The following is a 24,179-nucleotide window of genomic DNA, read 5'->3' as shown; positions in this document are numbered from 1 at the left end:
ACTAAGAGAGAACTAAATTTCTCATTCAGAATTTAAAGTTATGTACCCAATTAAACTGCAACCAACTTAATTCATGTGGTAATTTTCATAACTTAGTTGCTACAAACCATCCAAATGGAATGTGTAAAATATGCTCCACACATCATGAATCTCAAACCATAAAACATACATGGCTAATGAAATTAATGTGACCTCCTCTTTACACTACATGGAAAGTTCCCTTTACAAGTTCATACTCAAGTCAGCTCCATTCAAAATGTTAGTAATGAGACTTTTTCCATAGCATCTGGAGCCTTGAACAGGTATGATAAGGACCATATACAGTATTAGAACAAATGTCTCTTTAGTACAGAGATTGTAGAATTGAAATATAAAAGGAGAAAATGAAACCTCTGAAATAATTTATTCATTTATTTACTAAAAAAATAAAAACTATTAGAACTAAATTGCCCCTCACAGGTTGCATCTAGATTGAACTGTAGGATAACTCACCTGTAGCAGGAGAGAATAGGAGAGGAGTCTGGAATGGGACTACAGGACCACGACTACTTTTTTCCTTTCTCTTGACCTCCTTCTGCTTTCAGAAGACATTGATTTTCTCAGATTCTTCCCCTCAGCATTTCTCTCATTTCGTCTTCCTAATACCAAGGTCAGAGATCAGTTTGGAAGGGGAAGATTTTTCTAACTCTACACATCCAAAAGTGAACACAACTGACTGGAATAAATAAAATGAGATTTTTTCAATAGTAGACTCAAAATGTTCAGAGGATTAAATTTGTTTCATGCCACCCAGAAGAATTTGGATGCAGAACACTTTCAACATATTTCACCAAAACTCAATATACCGGTAATTTATATGTACAATCAAGCTTGCATCTTGATCGTGTATGCTTGCTTATGAAATTCTTTATCTTAATACTTAAGCAGAGCTATGAAAATTGTCAACTGAGAGTTAATCGAAAGCATTCAAGAATTATTCTTAGAAAAGTATTATGAATCCAGTTACCATATTGTTTCCTGTAGCATTGCAGTTCTCATTAAATACAGGAGTGAATATTTGATGAAAAGATTAAAGTATGAATAAATTCTACACAATCAACACCTGCCTTCTTCCCAGAAAAAGTGCCCAGAATTATGAGTAACCAAAATGTGTAATTTGCCATTCAAGAAAAGTAGAGTTGGGAAGACTTACATCTCTCGACAATTTTCACAAAAGGTTTATTATCAGAGGTCTTTTAGGTAATATGTAGCCACCAATTAAAAAAGAGACAACTCTCTGAAGGGACTAAATATGAAAACATAATCTTAAGTCTTCAACTTATGTTAACAAACCCAAAATATTCTTCAGGCAAGTTGTTGCTCAACAACAGGAAATATTACTTTCAAAGCATGACAAATAATTAACTTTTCTTCCAAGGTCTATTGTAGTTGACTGATATTATTCTTCCAGCTTTTATAACAAATGGCATAAAGCAACAGCTTTGTAAATTGAAGGAAGTGATAACTTTAAAGGAAAGGTAAAAATATCTTCATAAGTCCCAAGGAGAATACAGTACCCTATTCATGTACACCTAAGTTATAGAAAAATGATATTTTAATTATAAAATAAATTTTTGAATATACTTACCCGGTGAATATATAATAGCTGCAACTCTGTTGCTCGACAGACAAAAAACAGTAAAAACTCGCCAGCGATCGCTATACAGGTTGCGGGTGTGCCCACCAGCGCCAACTGTCGGCCAGATACCACTCTCTCGATGTAAACAAAGACTCAATTTCTTCTCATCCCACTGCGTCTCTATTGGGGAGGAAGGGAGGGTCGTTTAATTTATATATTCACCGGGTAAGTATATTAAAAAATTTATTTTATAATTAAAATATCATTTTTAAATATTTAACTTAGCCGGTGAATATATAATAGCTGATTCACACCCAGGGTGGTGGGTAGAGACCAGTCAAATATGTTTACATCGTATAAGCTAAGAGTTTTTTATTTCATTTTGACCATCGCGGATTCACCACTTCGCGGATTTTTTCCATAACCCATATATATACAGTATATATATATATATATATATATATATATATATATATATATATGTATGCATGTATTTATGTATATATGTAGGTATGTATATGTGTATACATATAAATATATATATATATATACACACACACACACACACACACACATATATATATATATATATATATATATATATATATATATATATATATATATATATATATATATATATATATATATATACTGTATATATATATATCTATATATCTAAAGTAGGAAGATGTGATGTAGTTCTAAGGGAAAAGTATGGGAAATATGTCTGGGTAATAAGCAAAGCTGTACCTCCAGTTTGTTTCTACATTATGATCAGAGATAAATGTAAACAAAACATTGGTTGCCATTTTTTATCGTGCTTTTTAGCATGTTTAGGAAATGCATGATATAAAATCACCTTTAATATTTGTGCCTGTTTTAGTTTAGGGTACTGTAGTACATGCATTAAGTGTTCTGTACATTAAAGGGTAGTTTGTTAACAGTACTACGTACAAGGAAAGGTTTTAAAAGTCATGAATATACATGTTGAATAAATAGGTAAATATGGTGTCACTACTTCGCGGATTTTCACCTATCGCGGCCGCGACTGGAACCTATCTACCGCGATAAACGAGGGTTCACTTAACAAAATCAAAATAAATAGGTACCTGGTAAGGAAGTCGACTTAGACGATTACTCTGCCTTGTAAGTACGTCTTCCTTACGGAGCCCCGCGATCCTCTTAGGATGCTGACAGACCCCCAGGAGCTGAAGTATCAAGGGCTGCAACCCATACAACAGGACCTCATCAAACCCCTAATCTGGGCGCTCTCAAGAAATGACTTTGACCACCCGCCAAATCAACCAGGATGCGAAAGGCTTCTTAGCCTTCCGAACAACCCATAAAAACATTAAAACATTTCAAGAGACAGATTAAAAGGATATGGAATTAGGGAATTGTAGTGGTTGAGCCCTCACCCACTACTGCACTCGCTGCTACGAATGGTCCCAGTGTGTAGCAGTTCTCGTAAAGAGACTGGACATCTTTTAAGTAACATGACGCGAACACTGACTTGCTTCTCCAATAGGTTGCGTCCATGATACTTTGCAGAGATCTATTTGGCTTAAAGGCCACAGAAGTTGCTACAGCTCTAACCTCGTGCGTCTTAACCTTAAGCAAAGATCGGTCTTCCTCACTCAAGTGTGAATGAGCTTCTCGTATTAACAATCTGATAAAACATGACAAAGCATTCTTTGACATAGGCAAGGATGGTTTCTTAACCGAACACCATAACGCTTCAGATTGGCCTCGTAAAGGTTTAGTACGAGCTAAGTAGAACTTAAGAGCTCTAACAGGGCATAAGACTCTTTCTAGTTCATTGCCTACGATCTCCGATAAGCTGGGAATATCGAAAGATTTAGGCCAAGGACGAGAAGGTAGCTCATTTTTGGCTAGAAAACCAAGTTGCAGAGAACAAGTGGCTTTTTCTGACGAAAATCCGATGTTCTTGCTGAAGGCATGAATCTCACTGACTCTTTTAGCTGAGGCTAAGCATACCAGGAAAAGAGTCTTAAGAGTGAGATCCTTCAGGGAGGCTGACTGTAAAGGCTCAAACCTGTCTGACATGAGGAATCTTAGGACCACGTCTAAATTCCACCCAGGAGTAGCCAAACGACGCTCCTTAGTGGTCTTGAAAGACTTAAGGAGGTCTTGAAGATCTTTATTGTTGGAAAGATCTAAGCCTCTATGCCGGAAGACCGATGCCAACATGCTTCTGTAGCCCTTGATAGTGGGAGCTGAAAGGGATCATCCTTTTCTCAGGTATAAGAGAAAATCAGCTATTTGGGCTACAGAGGTACTGGTCGAGGATACAGAAACTGACTTGCACCAGTCTCGGAAGACTTCCCACTTCAATTGGTAGACTCTAATGGTAGAAGCTCTCCTTGCTCTAGCAATCGCACTGGCTGCCTCCTTCGAAAAGCCTCTAGCTCTCGAGAGTCTTTCGATAGTCTGAAGGCAGTCAGACGAAGAGCGTGGAGGCTTTGGTGTACCTTCTTTACGTGTGGCTGACGTAGAAGGTCTACTCTTAGAGGAAGACTTCTGGGAACGTCTACTAACCATCGAAGTACCTCGGTGAACCATTCTCTCGCGGGCCAGAGGGGAGCAACTAACGTCAACCTTGTCCCTTCGTGAGAGGCGAACTTCTGCAGTACCTTGTTGACAATCTTGAATGGTGGGAATGCGTAAAGATCCAGATGTGACCAATCTAGGAGGAAGGTATCTATATGTATTGCTGCTGGGTCCGGGACTGGAGAGCAATAGATTGGAAGCCTCTTGGTCAGCGAGGTTGCAAAGAGATCTATGGTGGGTTGACCCCAAGTCGCCCAAAGTCTCTTGCACACATCCTTGTGGAGGGTCCATTCGATTGGAATTACTTGACCTTTCCGACTGAGACAATCTGCTAGGACGTTCAAGTCGCCCTGGATGAACCTCGTTACTAGGGAGATGCCTCGATCTTTTGACCAGATGAGCAGGTCCCTTGCGACCTCGTACAAAGTCAGTGAGTGGGTACCTCCCTGTTTGTAAATGTACGCCAAGGCCGTGGTGTTGTCCGAGTTTACCTCCACCACCTTGCCTCGAAGGAGATTCTCGAAGCTTATCAAGGCCAGATGAACCGCCAAAAGCTCCTTGCTGTTGATATGCATGCTCCTCTGACTCGAGTTCCACAGACCTGAGCATTCCCGACCGTCCAGCGTCGCGCCCCAGCCCAAGTCCGATGCGTCCGAGAAGAGAACGTGGTTGGGTTATTTGAACTGCCAGGGGAAGACCCTCTCGTAGGCTGATATTGTCCTTCCACCAAGTCAGACAAGACTTTATCTTTTCGGAAATCGGGATCGAGACCGCCTCTAGCGTCTTGTCCTTTTTCCAGTGAAAAGCCAGATGGAATTGAAGAGGACAGAGGTGTAGCCTTCCTAGCGAGACAAATTGCTCCAGGGATGACAGCGTCCCTACCAGACTCATCCAAAGCCTGACTGAGCAGCGTTCTTTCTTCAGCATCTTCTGGAAGGAGAGCAGGGCTTGATCTATTCTGGGGGCCGACGCTAGAGTCCAATTGAGATCCTTCAGACAGCGATGACTGGAAGAGGCTCTGAAAAGCCAGTCGTCCAAGTACAGGGAGGCTCTGATCTCCGATAGCTCGAAACTGGTACCCCACATTCCTGTAAACAAACCTCAGAAACGGTTGGGAATCCGGGTGTATAGGAATGTGGAAGTATGCCTCCTGAAGGTCGAGAGAGACCATCCAGTCGCCTTCCATAAATGCTGTCAAGACAGCCTGGTAGACTTCATCGTGAAGTTTGTCTTGACAATGAACACAATGAGCGCACTTGCCTCTTACGTACTCCTGCAGTGAACATGGCTGCCAAATCATGGAGCCATCCCTGAGGGACTTGTCCCTGCAGAGAACGTGGCTGTCAGATCATTGGAGCCATCCCTGAAAGCCTTGTTTATGCATGACATAATTGTACAGCAAAACTTCAAAGGCTCGAAAACAGCTGTGAAGTTGACCTGTAAAATCTTGGAGCGTCTCCTGGCCAGGCGCCAGGGAGAGTCTACGAGATTTGAGAAGTCTATCTGGGCAGAGGCAGGAACTCCCAAGCCGAGAACTTCTCTCGTGTCATATCAGACTCTCGCTCTATAAGCCAGTTTAAAAGAAGGGAAAGCAAAGGCTGTATCCCCCAAACTCCTCCTGGTGATAAACCAGTCGCCTAGCAAACGTAAAGCTCTCTAGGAGAGCGAGAGAGCACTAGCTTATAAAACAACGGCTTCGAAGTAGCTAGGCCTAGTGTAAGCTCTGACGTTTAGGCGAACGAGGAGCAGCAGTTACAAAAAGATCCGGACAAAGATCCTTAAAAATCAGCATGATTTATTTAAAGTCCATAGAGGGCTAAGCAGCTTTAGGCTCCTCTCCGTCTGACAGAGTCCTCAAGGGAATATCAGTAGGAGGGGGAACAGCAACTTCCTCATCTAAAGGAACCTTGTCCGATAATAGCCGAGTCTCAAGCAAGGGAGAGACCTACCGTGGTGGCAATGCTTTACAAGCAGAGTCCACACGCACTGGTGCATTAGTAGCGGACCAGGACGCAACGTCATGTAACTGCTTGACAGTCTGTGAACTGTCAACAACAACAGGTGCGTGAGGACGCACAGCGTCCACTCGAGACTGCTTTGACCGCCTAGACTGAGCAGTCAAAACAACTCTAGAATGCGGAGGTTGACGCACAGCGTCAAAACAAGTCAACTCCGATTGTTAGCGAACGTCCTGAACGTCAACAGGAGCATCAGCAAGTGGCCTAACGTCCAAATGTGGCTGAAAATCCACACGAGACCGCATCGAGTGTGGTTCTAAACAACCTGACTGACGTGACTTAGCTACGCCAACGTCAACAGGACGCACAAAGGAACGTTAGGTTGGCTGAAAGCCAGGATCTCGATGAGATAAACGGCTAGGCTCAACGGACTAATCGGCAGAATAGTCTTCCATAAGGGAGGCAAGCTTATTCTGCATGTTTTGCCGTACAACCCATTTAGGATCAACGGAAATGGTTGCGGTAAGAGACGAGGGTAACGTCTGTGACTGCAACACTTTGCCAACAAAAAGACTCTCGGAGTCTGTGTTACGCTTTTGTTAGGCGGCGAGCAGTTATCCGATGACTGCATAGGGTCAGAGCTGTCCTAATGGCTGCAACCAGGACGCTGGACCTGTCCTGAAAGGACTGACTTTCGCTTAAGGGCCTCGAAACCTTGTTTCAGGTTTCTTATGCGAAAAGCCTTCGGATGACGAGGAGAAAATTGTCTCTCTCGCCTTATGGTAGGGGAGATCTTGGTAAGATACACCCTATACCATAGAGGGAAACGTCTGTTCGCTGATCAAGGCCTCTCGAACCCATAAGTCGTACGACATTACTTCTCCCCTGGGCTTGGGAGCTTGCAAGAGGTCCCGGACTAGGTGAACGACAGGCACGAACAGACGAACCCTCGGACACAACACTGTAACACTTTGCGCAATATCACTTTATCACTACGATTTTCTGTTTTGCACTTATTTCACTGAAATCGAAACTTTTACTGATTTCTACCTGAAGCACGCAATTCTACCCTCAACAAAAGGTAGTAAATGCGAAATCAGTCGTATAATGCAAGCACATTAATACCAGCAAAAAAACAGTAAACATCTTTTAAGATAAAAAATTCAGTGGTTGGGGAAGAGAATAAACACTAGTTCATTCAAAACTACGTTTTCAATCTCTCACCGTACATTGCCTGGGGACGAGAATAAAACTAAAAACGTTTTATCCTTTCTCCCCGTACAGAGACTAGGGACGAGAGTAACTCGAGAACAACGTTACCCGCTTGAACGGAACGTTTTCTCTCCTCTCTCTCCCTCCGTCTCTATCTCTCTCTCTCTCTCTCTCTCTCTCTTGATTTCGCACCTAAGAGAAGAGCCCAATTACGTTTCGTCAAAAAAACATATTTCTGGGTCGAACCTGTGGCGCCGGGCGAAAAGTCCTTCTTGTATACCTTTTCTGATAAAAACCTTCCAATTATACCAGAGAAAGATAAAAGCATGGAATGCTGAGGTTACAACCCTCGCGCGAGCACCTTTTGGGTGTCGTGTATAAAGCAAAGGCGCGTGAAATCCACTATTCACAGGTTGTCTTCCATTTAGTTAATTCCTTCGCCAAAGGGATGGGCCGATACAGAGGCCCTAGACACATCCCCATCGCCGCACCACCCACGCCACGACGCGAGCGCCATCTGAACTACATCCTTCTTTTTGGAATTCAATGTGTTGAATTGTTTCGTTGTGCTCTCGGTCTTTTTTATCTATCGTGGATTTATTTTGTCATGTCCGAAGCTCCATCTTCACACATTCCAATGTTAAGTACCATAGTTTGTTTTGACAGTATTTTATTGTACCGGGCTTATGTTTTATATCCAGTATAGTCTGTTTTATTATTTCCCGTCTGGCCTTTCATGGCGGCCATTGTTTGTTCACTTGTTTGGGAATTCATCTTTTTCTGCCCGTTTAGTACTCTGTCACTTAGGTTCTTGGTTAAGTCCCTGGCCTTATGCCTTTAGAACCGTTATTATTTTTATTTTTATTTTTTTGTGTATTTATGCTCATGGTACTTTTTGCTAGTAAGTCCAGCCTACGATCGAGATAGCGATTTAGCTTTGTTTTTGTTTAGTAACCGCCCGAGGCGTTCGTCACTCGACTGTGCTATTTATTTTAAGTTTTAACGGATGCTATTCTTCGATCGTAGTGTTATATGGATGTACATTTTTATTTTATACGTTTATAATAGTGTTTTGTGATTTTTAGTCCTGTTTTTGTGTCCAAGAGAGCGAGAGATTGGGGTCCCCGTTTTCTGTTCGCAGTCACGAGTTACCCCTTTCTCTCGTTTTTCTTTCTTAGCTCCGGTGGGGGAGCGGATTTCCCGTTTTCCGTTTTGTGCGTTCAGCGGGTTCTCCCTCCCTCACCTCTCCCCCTCTGGGTGGATGATAACTTACGAGTTATTTATTTTTCGTGACTTTTCAATTGTTAGCGTTATTTTGGTCCGTGTTTCGTCCTCTCCCCGTTACGGCTCGGGAGTAGTTATGAACGTTTTCCACTCCGCCTTGAGTTATACTCCGCCACGAGGGATTCTCAATAACTTTCGTTCTATTGTTATATTTATATTGTTTACTACATGGGACGGGCTTCATATTGTTTAGATACGACCCTCCGGTGGCCCTTACTTCGGTCTCAGGCCACGGCCATATCCACAATAGCCTTTGTTATTACAACTGTGTTGTTATTCACAATAATTATTCAGGACCTTTCTTCTCCCTCCGGCCTCACCGGAGATCGTAAATACGCTTTACTATAATCTAAGCTTTAGTCTTTAGCTACGACTTAGCTTTTTATCTTTCACAATTGAATTATTAGCCACAATTGAATTATTCAGGGCATCTCATTATCCTCCGGTGTCACCGGAGGTCGCCCAAACACTTAACACTTAAAGTTGCCTTAGCTAATTAGCTAAGGCTCCTTTATTCAGGACATTTCATTACGGTCCGGCCTCACCGGAGCTCCGGCTTCACCGGAGGTCGCCCATACACTTCACACTTATATTTGCCTTGCCTTTAGCTAAGGCTGGTGTTTGTATTTATTTTAAGGGCATGTCACTGCTTCCCCGACCCTTGGAGGTCGGCGGATTACTTTAAGCTTATTATCCTTATGTCATTAACAGACATTGGGTGCATTACAAATATACAGACAATTGAATTTTAAAGTGCCAACAATGGTATAGGGCAGTATCAACTTAAAGTTAATAGTTAGTTGTTTGGTCAATGCAATATGGGTGCTTAGGTAATTCAGTGAGTGCCAGAACTCTAAAATAATAGGTTTTTATCCCTTATCAGAGTTTCAAGCATCACCAGACTCATGTCTCCTTTCTTTTACAGAAGGCCCGTTGTACTGCTGAAGGATGCTCTGCCTCGTTCAGCGACCCCGTTGGGCATGACCTCTGCCGGTCTCATGCTCACTGCTCCATTCCCTTTATCCAGGAACCGGGACAGGCCCAATACCCAGTGTGGTTCCCGGATTTGTGCTCGTTCTGTTACGAGTTGTCGTCAGTTCTGCTGAATGATGATGTAAGTGGGTTTTCCCTTTGTTCCTTATTTCTCGTTGGCAGACACTAATATAGACATGAATATGATATACACAGTATATTTAGGAGGGCAAACCCCCTCCTCCATCACTAATCACTGCAAATCTTACAGGCCGATGATGTCTCTCTTCGGTCAGCAAGGGCTACTCTTCGGCCGTGGGTGTCGGGCTTTGGCAGGAATGCCCCGTCTGGCGCACCCTATCTCCTCGATGGGGATATGGCCTCCCGTCTCTTCCCAGGCTCGACTACTGCTGCAGTCTCTCCTGACCTTGCTGCCCCTTTAATTGAAGAAGTCAGGGCTACCATTTCCGTGGAGGACGAAACCCTCGTACCGATGGACATGGCTGGTCTGGATATAGACGTAGAACCCAGGGACGAGCAGGTAAGTGGTGCCGAGTTGGTGGAAACCCTTTTCTCTCCTACTCCCTCTTCTACCTCTTCCTTTCTAGGTTTTGATAACTCTAAGGCTTCTCCTCGGGATCCCTCTGCCTCCGTACGACCCAAGGTGAAGCCACTTCGAACTTATAAGACTTCAGCTTTGCCAGTATCAACGTCACCGGTCCCTGGACCCTCGACAGCTCCTGATATTCATATTGCTCCTCGTAAAACCACTACTCCTAAGAAGTCTAAGTCTACCAAATCCAAGAAAAAACCAACGGGTGACTTTCAGGTACCCTGGGCTGATCTCCTCCCCATCCAACTGATCAAAGGATTGGTCAGGGATCAAGTTCAACATCACTCTGGTGCAATAACAGAGATTAAGGATATGATGGCTACTCTGATCCGCGCCGGAACTCAGTTCCCTCCCCCTTCTGCCCCAGACGCATCGAAGCTGCCGCCCTTCGATAAAAACAATCCTTGGCGGTTTGCTTTGCATGCTCCATTCGTAGATGGCTCCCTAACTCTGGAGGGCATGGGCACCCGCCCTCTAGAGGACCTGGAGTTCTATCCCCCGGGCCTAGCATTCCCGTTCAATGGTTTTGTACGGTTAAAGGAACATGCATTGGTCCGTATGGACAAGGTACCGAAGGAAACGGTCATATTTCCAAAAGAGCAGGCCCAGGCTATCTGGGCCAGAACACTATCAGAGTGGGGGTGTATTAACTCTAAGCTCACCCCTCACAAGGGTTCCTACACTATTTTTACGACAGCGGCCTCCATCTCTTTGCCGCTCATAGACAAAGTCACAGAGCTGACTATACAGGCCATCAAAGAAGGCTCTTCCATGCCGGCTCTCAAGGAGACGGACCCCACCTCTTTGCTTATTCCGGGTTCCTCGGCAGCCTGGGATGCTGCGGCCTCTACCTTCACGGTGGGGAAACTAGACCCGGACTGTGCCTCTACTCTTTTCTCTGAGAAGCTTCCCAGATTAATAGAGAGTCTTCTCAAAACTGAGTTCGAGACCCGTACTAGACTTGCTAGGTCCCTCCGATCCATCACCTCCATGGAGTCCCTTGCATCTCTTTACCCAGAGGAAACGCTGTTCAGAGTCGCCACAAAGAACCAGCTACTATCCTACCAAATAGATCTCCATGACTTCTGGTCAGCACGGGTTAGTTGCAGGAAGTTCGTTCTGTCGGAGGCCACCATCAGGCATGAACCGAACAGACTGATAGCTTCCTCCTGCTGGGGTAAGACCCTCTTCCCTCAGACCGAGGTGGATAAGGTTCTTCAGGACGCAGCGAGGGCAAACCAGAATTTGCAGGTAAGGTGGGGTCTCTCAGCCAAAAAGAGGTTCGAACCCCAGAGACACACATTCTTCAAGAAGAAGCTGAGGTTTAGTCCTTACAAAGCGGCCCGGGGTACCTCGTCCCCACAGCCTTCCGCGGCCTCGACTTCTCGACAACAGGCGCCTCCTCAGCAGGTAGTCTACCTCGCTGCTCCCCCTGGTACACAGCCCAACCCCTCTTGGATGCCCTCACCTGCATACAACCCTGCCTACGAACCCTCCGGTTCCTTTCGTGGATACCAAAGAGGGAGTTCCAGAGGTAGAGGACAGTTCCGCCAACGCGGCGGGCCCAGAGCAAGGGGTTCCCGTGGAGGGAGGGGCCCTAAGTTCACTCCCTCCCAATGATGTGATGCCGGTAGGAGGGAGACTTTATCACTTCCGGGATCATTGGACCTTCAGTCCATGGGCTCACAGCATAATATCAAGGGGCTTGGGTTGGAAATGGTCACAGGGATCCCCTCCTCCACCGGTGACCTTCTTCCAGAGACCCACTCCCATCCTGGAAGAGTACACTGCGGAGTTACTCAAGAAGAGAGCAATCAAGCGGGTTCGATCCCTGAAGTTCCAAGGCCGCCTGTTTACAGTCCCGAAGAAAGACTCGTCGGCGTTGAGGGTAGTTCTGGACTTGTCGAAGCTCAACTCTTACATCCTTTGCGACAAGTTCCGTATGCTGACTATCTCTCAGGTACGGACCTTACTTCCCCGTGGGGCCGTCACCACCTCTATCGATCTTACCGACGCCTATTATCATGTCCCAGTAGCTCGAAACTTCTCTCCTTATCTAGGCTTCCGTCTCGGCAAGAGAGCCTTCGCATTCAAAGTCATGCCCTTCGGTCTCAGCATTGCCCCCAGGGTATTCACGAAACTGGGGGAGACGGTGCTCGAGCAACTCAGACACCAAGGGATACAAATCGTCGCCTATCTGGACGATTGGCTCATTTGGGCCCAGTCGCACCAGGAATGCAAAAGAGCTACGTCGAAGGTACTCCATTTTCTCGCCAAACTGGGCTTCCAAGTCAACCTCCGGAAGTCCCGCCTACAACCATCAAGCCTCTTCGAATGGTTAGGCATCCGTTGGGACCTCTCAAAGCACAAGCTCTCCCTTCCTCCCAAGAAGGTGAGGGAGATAGCTTCCAAGGTCAGGAACTTTCTCAAACACAAACAGGTGTCCAGAAGAGCTTTAGAACGAGTCCTCGGCCTACTCCAGTTTGCCTCACTGACCGATCTCCTATTAAAAGCCAAACTCAAAGACATCAATCGAGTTTGGAGAAAGAGGGCGTCAATACCTTTAAGAGACAAGACCTCGAAGATCCCCTCTGTCTTGAAAATGAGACTACAACCATGGTCCGATCGGAGGAACCTCTCCAAGTCGGTTCCTCTACAGTTCCCCTCTCCACAAGTGACAATTCATACCGACGCGTCTCTGAGTGGTTGGGGGGGTTACTCCCAACATCAGATGTGTCAGGGCTCTTGGTCACCCGCCATGAGACAGTTCCATATCAATGTTCTCGAAGCCATGGCGGTGTTCTTGACCCTGAAGAGAATCTCCCCTCCGAGGTCGACCCACATCAGAGTAGTCTCAGACAGCACGGCCGTAGTCCACTGCCTCAACAGAGGGGGGTCCAAATCACCCAACCTGAATCAGATCCTGGTCACTACCTTCACCTTGGCAGCCGACAAAGACTGGTTCCTGTCAGCAACTCACCTAGCAGGAGTCCAGAATGTGATAGCAGACGCATTATCCAGGACGAGCCCACTGGAATCGGAATGGTCCCTGGACATGCACTCCTTCCGGTGGATACTCAGGCTGGTTCCAGGTCTCCAGGTAGATCTATTCGCGACCCGACTCAATCACAAACTCCCGTGTTATGTGACACCGAACCTGGACCCTCAGGCTTATGCCATGGACGCATTAACCCTGGATTGGAACCATTGGCAGAAGATCTTCTTATTCCCTCCAGTGAATCTTCTACTGAAAGTCTTGCACAAACTCCGCTCCTTCAACGGGGTAGTAGCTTTAGTGGCACCTCACTGGCCAAAGAGCAGTTGGTTTCCTCTCCTCCTCGAGTTGAAACTCCGTCCCTTCCGGATCCCATTCCCCAAACTGACCCAGGTGGTCCAAACACGGACTGTGTCAGATTCCTCAAGGATAGCCAAAACCCTAACTTTGTGGATTTCATGAAGTTTGCGGCACGTGGGGACGCAAACATCGACCCAGATAATGTCCTCTTTATAGAATCAGACAAAAGGGACTCAACGATTCGCCAATATGATTCGGCGGTTAAGAAACTAGCGGATTTCTTAAGGACTTCAGACCATTCGGTTATGACTCCTAATTTAGCCATCTCCTTCTTTAGGTCCATTTTTGACAAAGGCCTAGCAGCTAGCACTATAACCACCATTAAGTCAGCTCTGAGGAAAGTCTTCCTGGTTGGGTTTAACATTAACCTGGCGGAGTCTTATTTCTCATCTATTCCAAAAGCATGTGCTAGGCTTCGACCTTCGGTCCGTCCTCAAAAGGTCTCTTGGTCTCTAAATGATGTCCTCAAACTGGCCTCCGACACGGACAACGAATCCTGCTCTTATATCACTCTTCTTAGGAAGACTTTATTTCTAACAGCTTTGGCCTCGGGTTCCAGAATCTCAGAACTAGCAGCTCTCTCACGAAACTCAGAGAACATGGATTTCCTCCCTTCAGGTGAGGTACTTCTTTCACCAGACAGGGCGTTCCTAGCTAAGAACGAGGACCCCCAAAATAGGTGGTCCCCTTGGAAGATTATTCCTCTTCTCCAAGATACTTCTCTATGTCCGGTCACCACTCTCAGGGCCTTTTTAGCCAGGACTGCTACCCGATCGTCTGGCCCCTTGTTTATCAGAGAACAAGGAGGTACCATTTCCATACGTGGCATTAGGCAACAGATCCTATACTTCATTAAACAAGCCAATCCGGGATCATTTCCCCATGCTCATGATATCCGATCGATAGCTACCTCCATCAACTATTTCCAGAATATGGACTTTGATAACCTTAAGAAGTACACGGGTTGGAAATCTCCTATGGTCTTCAAACGCCACTATCTAAAGAACTTACAGGCTCTTAAATATCCAACGGTTGCAGCTGGGAGCCTTATCTCTCCCCATTGATCTTTTGTTCTTCCTTTCATCCATCTCTTCTCTTCTCCCTCCTACCCGCCACTCGCACCACGACGCCGCTTCCTTGGTGGTTCGTTAGCCCTAAGTGTATTACATATTAGGTTAATATGATTGTAACTATTATTGTTTTCCCTTGTTATTAAGTTGGGATATTCTTAGCCATGTCAGTTTTGTTGCATGTTTTCCTCTGATACTCAGAGGTTTCCTTGTTATAATGTTTGTTTATCCTTACTCTCATTATGCCCTGTGGCTAGTTTATATTTTATGCCTACTTACCTGAATTATATATGATTTTCTTTACATGGTGTTGTTTCTCTCCCCTTATTAAATTAGTAGTTATTGTTGGGCTTGGAAGGCATTCTCTGGTACATTTTCGCCCGGCGCCACAGGTTCGACCCAGAAAAGGGATTTTGACGAAGGAAAAATCTATTTCTGGGGAGAGACCTGTGGCGCCCAGCGAAACCCTTCCCCTTATTTTACACGATCCCACCCTTTCCTTTCCAAGCCATCATGGTCAATACAGAAGGATGTTGTTCAGATGGCGCTCGCGTCGTGGCGTGGGTGGTGCGGCGATGGGGATGTGTCTAGGGCCTCTGTATCGGCCCATCCCTTTGGCGAAGGAATTAACTAAATGGAAGACAACCTGTGAATAGTGGATTTCACGCGCCTTTGCTTTATACACGACACCCAAAAGGTGCTCGCGCGAGGGTTGTAACCTCAGCATTCCATGCTTTTATCTTTCTCTGGTATAATTGGAAGGTTTTTATCAGAAAAGGTATACAAGAAGGACTTTTCGCCGGGCGCCACAGGTCTCTCCCCAGAAATAGATTTTTCCTTCGTCAAAATCCCTTTATTTGACCAAAGGAAAAAAACTGAAAGGTTTTTCAATTAAAAAGTTCCTTTAAAATAGAATTTAAAACATTTAAGCTTTGAAAGAAGAATGAACAAAACGTCAGAATCGATTTACTCTTTCTGCAAAGTGAAACCGTGATACTCTCGCTCTCTATCGTAACGATAGAGCGCAAACTGCGTAGCATAAATAAACTAAACGTTAGTTCATCTTTGAAAACAGTACGGAGACTATTCAAAGAAAATCTTTCATAAAATATTTATTAAAAATATTCATTTAAAAAGTTTTAAATCATTAGCTCTTTAAAAGCTATTTACGATTGAAAGGGCTCAACGTTGTTTAACTTCGGTTTCCAAGTTAGGACCGCCTACTCTCAGGAAAGGTCGCATATAAACAAAACATTAAAATTTATTTTTTATGTTTATTATAAATGGAAAGTTAATCGAAGAGGCCTAATAAAGGCGGTGAGATATAAAATATATAGAGGAAAATCTATAATTAAATTATAACGTGATAAGATAATTACTAAAAGCCTAAACACACTTCCGTCTAAGGGAAGGGTCGGCCATTTAAAAGTCAAAGAAAGTCCATACTCTCTTTGTCACCAAAAATTAAATCTATCCAAAACGAGTTCAAGATTTAAGATGAAGATAAAACACCTGCACTGCGAAAGCTTAAACCAAAATGAAGTACTTCACCAAATATGTTGAGAAAACTCCAGGTTCTACAGCGAGTAAAAGTACGTCTTGTCGACACGTCGACAGAGAAGAAATTGAGTCTTTGTTTACATCGAGAGAGTGGTATCTGGCCAACAGTTGGCGCTGGTGGGCACACCCGCAACCTGTATAGCGATCGCTGGCGAGTTTTTACTGTTTTTTGTCTGTCGAGCAACAGAGTTGCAGCTATTATATATTCACCGGCTAAGTTAAATATTTAAAATAATCAAATTAGTCCCATAATGTTCATATGGTATGGAATTCAGCTTAAAAAACCTTTATCACTCCATTTAAAAATAAACCATAACATCTATAACATTTAGACAAAAGAGAGAGAGAGAGAGAGAGAGAGAGAGAGAGAGAGAGAGAGAGAGAGAGAGAGAGAGAGAGATGATTTGTAATGATGTCGATATGGTATTAACATTAAAAAAATTTGGGGTCACACCTATTACTAATAGTAAGCTTATGATAATAGCCTTTGAAGAGCCATGTATGCAGCATTCAGCTTGTAGAGGTTAATTTCAAAGTGGAGACACTGAACAATCTCAACAACAAAATACAGAGACTCACATCTGGAATGCATTAGAAATCATTATGCAATCAATGAATGTGATGAGAGAGTACATTTTTTAAAGCAGAGGGAACAAACTATGCAAACAAGTTAAAACTAACAAAGATTTCATTACAACAGTTATAAGTGACCATACAACAAGATATACAGAATAAGAAAACCATCAAGTCAACAGCTTATGAAAATCCAATAGAATGTACAATCCAAGCAGAAGATGCATACAAAGTTACAAGTTGCAAAGTATTTCTGTAGAAAAAGGGAAAAAACAGGAATTAGCAATAAAGATATCAAATGTTGCAGAAAAAAAGAAGAAAAAGACAATATCATGAAATCAATTATGGGTAAGTACCTGTGATCAAAGTAAATGAATGAAATATTAAGGGATTAAGTCATCAGTACAGTAATGAAAAATATAGCAAATTTTAGAATTTGTAGTTTTCCTAGCTATACAAACGAGTTCTGTAAAGTAGGGAATGTCTTCAGTGGCACTGGAATGACCATTACACTGTTAGCAAGGTAGTTGATTAATGACAAGTCCCCACCCACCTATCACAGGTTAAGCAACTTTTGTCCTTAGGCATAGGACTGAGATGTGTGGTTGAGGTTGGAAATTTAATCAAAAGGACTAAGTCCTGGATAGCTTGGGTTGCTAGGCCCTCGCCTAGTACTGACTTAAAAGAAAACTATTACAGTATAGTACTAGGACACAAAACCCTTTCTCACTGACAAGAAAAATGTTATTTTCATTAGTAAAATAAATTTTTGAATATACTTACCTGATAATCATGTAGCTGTCAACTCCGTTGCCCGACAGAATTCTACGGGAGGGATACGCCAGCTATCACTATACTAGAAGGGGGTGTACTCACAAGCGCCACCTGTGGCCAGGTACTACAGTACTTGTTGTTGACGCCACCTCACTTTTTCCTCGGTCCACTGGTTCTCTATGGGGAGGAAGGGTGGGTCAATTAAATCATGATTATCGGGTAAGTATATTCAAAAATTTATTTTACTAATGAAAATAACATTTTTCAATATTAAACTTACCCGATAATCATGTAGCTGATTCACACCCAGGGGGGTGGGTGAAAAACCAGTGTACAAGACTAAAGGATAGCTAAGTATCCCGTATTTCATATAATCAGTTATCCACAATAACAATGAAATAATAAGTACCTGGTAAGGAAGTCGACTTGAACCGTTACTCTGCCTTTAATAAGATCGTCTTCCTTACTGAGCGCAGCGTTCCTCTTGGAAGGCTGAATCAACTCAAAGGTGCTAAAGTATACAGGGCTGCAACCCATACTAAAGGACCTCATCACAGCCTTTAACCTCGGCGCTTCTCAAGAAAGAATTGACCACCCGCCAAATCAACAAGGATGTGGAAGGCTTCTTAGCCGACCGTACAACCCATAAAAAGTATTCAAGAGAAAGGTTAAAAGGTTATGGGATTATGGGAATGTAGTGGCTGAGCCCTCGCCTACTACTGCATTCGTTGCTACGAATGGTCCCAGGGTGTAGCAGTACTCGTAAAGAGACTGGACATCTTTGAGATAGAATGATGCGAACACTGACTTGCTTCTCCAATAGGTTGCATCCATAACACTCTGCAGAGAATGGCTCTGTTTGAAGGCCACTGAAGTAGCCACAGCTCCCACTTCATGTGTCCTTACCTTCAGCAAAGCAAGGACTTCTTCCTTCAGATGAGAATGTGTTTCTCTAATCAGAAGCCTGAATAGTAAGAAACTGAGTTCTTAGAACTTGGAAAAGAAGGTTTCTTGATAGCACACTATAAGGCTTCTGATTGTCCTTGTAAAGGTTAAGACCTTTTTAGATAGTACCTAAGAGCTCTAACTGGGCAAAGTACTCTCTTCAGTTCATTCCCCACCAAGTTGGACAGGCTTGGGATCTCGAACGACTTAGGCCAAGGACGTGAAGGAAGCTCGTTTAGCAAAAACCGAGCTGCAAGGAACATGTAGCCGTTTCAGATGTGAAAACAATGATCCTGCTGAAGGCGTGGATCTCACTTACTCTTTTAGCTGTTGTCAAGCACACGAGGAAAAGAGTTTTTAATGTGAGGTCCTAAAAAGAGGCTGATTGGAGAGGTTCAAATCTTGATGACATAAGGAACCTTAGGACCACGTCTAGATTCCAGCCTGGAGTGGACAACCGACGTTCCTTTGAGGTCTCAAAAGACCTAGGGAGGTCCTGTAGATCTTTGTTGGTGGAAAGATCCAAGCCTCTGTGGCGGAAAACCGCTGCCAACATACTTCTGTAACCCTTGATCGTAGGAGCTGAAAGGGATCTTACTTTCCTTAGATATAACAGGAAGTCAGCAATCTGGGTTACAGTGGTACTGGTTGAGGAAACTGCATTGGTATTGTACCAGCTACGGAAGACTTGCCCTTGAGACTGATAGATTCTGAGAGTGGATGTTCTCCTTGCTTTGGCAATCGCTCTGGCTGCCTCCTTCAAAAAGCCCCTAGCTCTTGAGAGTCTTTCGAAAGTCTGAAGGCAGTCAGACAAAGAGCGTGGAGGATTGGGTGTACCTTCTTTACGTGAGGTAGACTTAGAAGGTTCACTCCTAGAGGAAGAGTCCTGGGAATGTCGACCAGCCATTGCAGTACCTCTAAGAACCATTCTCTCGCGGGCCAGAGCGGAGCCAACCAACGTCAGCCGTGTCCCTTTGTGAGAGGAGAACTTCTGAAGTACCCTGTTGACAATCTTGAACGGCGGGAATGCATACAGGTCGAGATGGAACCAATCCAGCAGAAAAGCATCCACGTGAACTGCTGCTGGGTCTGGAATCGGAGAACAATACAACAGCAGTCTCTAGGTTATCGAGGTAGCGAACAGATCTATGGTTGGCTGACCCCACAGGGCCCAAAGTCTGCTGCAAACATTCTTGAGAAGGGTCCACTCTGTGGGGATGACCTGACCCTTCCGGCTGAGGTGATCTGCCATGACATTCATACCGCCCTGAATGAACCTCGTTACCAGTTAGCTTTCGATCTTTAGACCAGATGAGTAGGTCCCTTGCGATCTAGAACAACTTCCACGAAAGAGTCCCTCCCTGCTTGAAGATGTAAGCCAAGGCTGTGGTGTTGTCAGAGTCCACCTCCACCACTTTGTTAAGCTGGAGGGACTTGAAGTTTATCAAGGCCAGAATAACCGCCAACAACTCCTTGCAATTGATGTGAAGTGTCCTTTGCTCCTGATTCCATGTTCCCGAGCATTCTTGTCCGTCCAAAGTCGCACCCCAGCCCGTGTCTGATGCGTCCGAGAGGAGACGGCGGTCGTGTTTCTGAACAGCCAAAGGTAGACTTCCTTGAGAAGAAAGCTGTTCTTACACCACGCGAGAGAAGACCTCCTCTCTTCGGAAACAGGAACTGAGACCGTCTCTAGCGTCATGTCCTTTATCCAGTGAGCAGCTAGATGATACTGAAGGGGGGGGAGGTGGAGTCTCCCTAACACGATGAACAGGGCCAGCGATGAAAGTGTCCCTGTTAGACTCATCCACTACCTGACTGAGCATCGGTTCCTTCTCAGCATGCTCTGGATGCATTCTAGGGCTTGGAAGATCCTTGGGGCCGACGGAAAAGCCCGAAAAGCTCGACTCTGAAGATCCATACCCAAGGAGACAATGGTCTGGGATGGGACGAGCTGAGACTCCTCAAAATTGACCAGGAGGCCCAGTTCCTTGGTCAGATCCATAGTCCATTTGAAAATCTCCAGACAGCGACGACTTGTGGGAGCTCTTAAAAGCCAGTCGTCTGACGGAGCCGGACACAAGATCATGGTACTGCTGCACAGTCTGTGAACTGTCAACCATGGGCAAGCGAGGAAGTACAGTGACAACCCGAATCTGTCTAGACTGTCTGGGTCGTACAGACAACTCCTTATCGGGTTGCTGAGGTTGCCGCACTGCGTCACAACAAGTCACTTCTGCTGGTTGTTGAACGTCTTCCCCGTGACACATTGACTCCGTAAACAAAAAATCCTCTAACAAGGACTAAGCTTGGACTGCATGTCTTGCACCACAGCTCAAGGTCTATGGGAGCAGGTGTGGTAACAGACGGGATTAGCGACTGAAGTGGAACCATTACCTTCCCTGGAAGCATGTTATGCTTAAATAAAAGTCCATAGGAGGCTACGCAGCTAAAGGCTCCCTCCAAATGACAGAGTCCTCAAGGGAATATCAGAAGGAGGGAGAAAAGAACTTTCTCATCTACAGGGACCATATCCTAGAAAAGCTAAGTTCTCTCAGTGAGGGTTTCACTGGTGCAAAAGCAGCAGACTAGAAGGCAACGTTATGAAACTGCTTGACAGTCTAGTGAGTTGGCAACAACCAAAGATGTGTGACTGAGAAGCATGCGGTAAGGTATGCAGAGCATGTTGTATGCAGAGTATGCTGTATGCAGAGCATGCTGTATGTAGAGCATGCTGAATGCAGAGCATGCTGTATGCAGAGCATGTTGTATGCAGAGCATGCTGAATGCAGAGCATGCTGTATGCAGAGCATGTTGTATGCAGAGCATGCTGTATGCAGAGCATGCTGTATGTAGAGCATGTTGTATGCAGAGCATGCTGAATGCAGAGCATGCTGTATGCAGAGCATGTTGTATGCAGAGCATGCTGTAAGCAGAGCATGCTGTATGTAGAGCATGCTGTAAGGTAAGCAGAGCGTGTGCATGGCGTTTAACATTTCTCAGAAATTCCATGACCAGTGCTAGAGTGCTTTATGCATGCTTGCATGGGGTTTTAATATCAACATAATATTTACCTTACATTCATAACTCAAGATTCATATTTTTGCCATATTTTGCGATATTGTTAAAAATATATTGCAAGGAATACAAATATATTTTTATAAGTAATACAAATAACCTCCATTATCATAATGTTTGAAAATGGAGGTAAGGTATGCTGAACAGCAGAGTCAGAACGAGCTGGAACAACAATAGTTGTGGTTTCCTCTTCAAGACTCTGTTGAGGGAACACCTGAGGCTCAGTCTGCAAAGGCTGATCAAAGGAAGTAGCAGAAGGTAGGCGCATGGGTGGAGGAGGCTGACTCCTGGCATGAGTGGCTGAACTCAAGGGTTGCGCTTGCTGAGTGGTTGGCGGATGCGCAGTAGCAAGTTCCTGAGGAACGAGTTGAGGTTCCTGCGGTGTGAGCTGAGAGCGAAAAGGTAGTGGCTGCGCAGAACGCAGTAAAAGTCTCGCAAGTTGAGGCTCCTGAGGCGCAAGGCTAAGGTGTTGAGGTGCTTGCCTTGAGGAGGGTTGAGCTCGCTGCAGCGAGAGCTGAGGAGACTGACTCATGGATGGGAGAGGTTGTTGTACCTCAAGCGAGTGTTGCCTCACTGGTGGAACAGCAAGTGGAAGCGGAGGAAGAGAGGTATAAGCCTCCTGTTCCCATTGCTGAGGTTGCCTTAAGGAAGGCGGAGGGAGCTGCACACCACTGGGATCAGTAAACTCATAACGTGGCTCAACATCGTACGCCTGGCAGGCGGTACTGCGGTCAGGCGGAGCGAGCGCAGGCGGAGCGAGCGCAGGCGGAGCGAGCGCAGGCGGAGGGAGCGCAGGCGGAGCGAGCGCAGGCGGAGCGAGCGCAGGCGGAGCGAGCGCAGGCGGAGGCGCAACCTTCTCAGCCCGACACTCACGCATCAAGACCGAAAGTTGTGACTGCATGGACTGCAGTAGAGTCAACTTGGGGTCGGCAGACACTAAGGTCTGCTGAGGTAAAGCCTTAACAGCAGAGATCTGTTGCGGCAGAACCTTACTCCTCTTAGGCGGAGTGCATTCAACTGATGACTGAGGAGAGTCAGAGCTAACCCAATGACTGCATCCGGGTTGTTGAACTCTAACTTCGTACGTCTGGCATAGGTCTGGACTTTACGTTTAAGAGGTCTTGAGACCTGAGACCAGCGTTTTCTCCCCTAAATTTCTTCTGCAGACGAGCAAAATAAGGGCTCAATCGTCTGCGGGTGGGAGTGACGGTCTCGGTAAGACACGCCCGCAACCACCGAGGATACTTCTGTGCGCCGATCAAGGCCTGCTGAACCCTTTTGCCCTTCGACATTGCTTCTCCCCTGGGCTTGGGAGCTTGCAAGAGGTCCCGGACTGGGAGGACGACTGGCGCGCACAGAAGTACCCTCACGCACAACACTGACACACTTTGCGCTAATCACTTATCACTTTGATTTTCTGTTTGCACTTATTTCACTGAACTCGAAACTTTAAGTGGTTTGTACCTGAAACACGCAATTCTATCCTTTCTCAAAAGTTAGTAATTGCGAAAACAGAATTACAATGTAACAGAAAAATCTAATGAAAGATAAATAATTCAGTGGCTGGAAAGAGACTAAACACTAGATCACTCTAGAAACGTTTACCTTCTTCCCCTAAAGAGACTAGGGAGAAGAGCAAAAACGATAACAACGTTACTCGCTTGAATGAAACGTTTATCCTCCTCTTTCTCCCTCCGTCTCTATCTCTCTCTCTCTCTCTCTCTCTTGACTTAGAACCTGAGAGAAGAGCCCAATCATATATATCGTTAAAACATATTATTGTTAAAGGAAAAAACTGAAATATTTCCCAAAATGAAAAGTTCCTTTATTAGGATTAAAACCATTAAGTTAAGAAAGAATGAACAAAATGCTAGACACGGTTACTCTTACTGCAACGTGAAACCGTGAAAATCTTTCTCTATCGTAACGATAGAGCGCAAGTTGAACGTTCTGAACGTCAACAACTGCAGAGACAAAACAAAACGTTAGTTCAACTTTGAAAACAGTACGAGACTATCAAAGAAATTCTTTCAAAGACATTAAAATAGCATAATATGTTAACAGGTAAAACCGAAATGACGGGCTCAATGTTAATTAACTTCGGTACCAAGAAAAGACCGCCTACTATTAGGAAGGTCGAATATAAACAAATATAAAAATTAATTTTAATAAGTTTATAATAAAAGGAAGTTAATCGAAGAGGCCTATAAGAGGCGGAGAGATATAAAATAAATCTATAACTTTTGTTAAGCAAAATTAAGAAAGAGAGTCTATACTCTCTTAGACACCAACACTTCCGTCTAAGGGAAGGGTCGGCCATTTAAAGGTGAAAGAGAGTTCATACTCTCTTCGTCACCATAATTAATCAAATTAATTCCAAAAGCTAACTAAGCTAATATAGAAGTTTCCAGTATAGCGAATAGCTGCAAATTTTAGAGAAATACTTCACCAAACCGTGAACAATACTCCAAAATCATAAGCATATCCAAGAACGTCTTGCCGGAAGCACGACAGAGGAAAAAGTGAGGTGGCGTCAACAACAAGTACTGTAGTACCTGGCCACAGGTAGCGCTTGTGAGTACACCCCCTTCTAGTATAG

At 44.6% G+C, this 24,179-nt stretch overlaps 1 long non-coding RNA gene across 1 annotated transcript in view; it reads right to left on the bottom strand.

Annotated features, from left to right (window-relative positions):
- Positions 1-502: 502 nt before the first annotated feature.
- The window catches only part of LOC137637921 (uncharacterized), a 69,813-nt gene continuing 46,136 nt past the window's right edge, over positions 503-24,179 (bottom strand). The window contains exon 4 of the long non-coding RNA XR_011043824.1: positions 503-715. This is a non-coding gene — a long non-coding RNA (uncharacterized lncRNA). The remainder of the gene's footprint in view (positions 716-24,179) is intronic.

Source organism: Palaemon carinicauda, chromosome 3 (genome assembly GCF_036898095.1).
Source record: "Palaemon carinicauda isolate YSFRI2023 chromosome 3, ASM3689809v2, whole genome shotgun sequence".
In the NCBI taxonomy this organism is placed as follows: Eukaryota; Metazoa; Arthropoda; class Malacostraca; order Decapoda; family Palaemonidae; genus Palaemon; species Palaemon carinicauda.
This window is presented reverse-complemented; position numbering and strand designations above follow the sequence as displayed.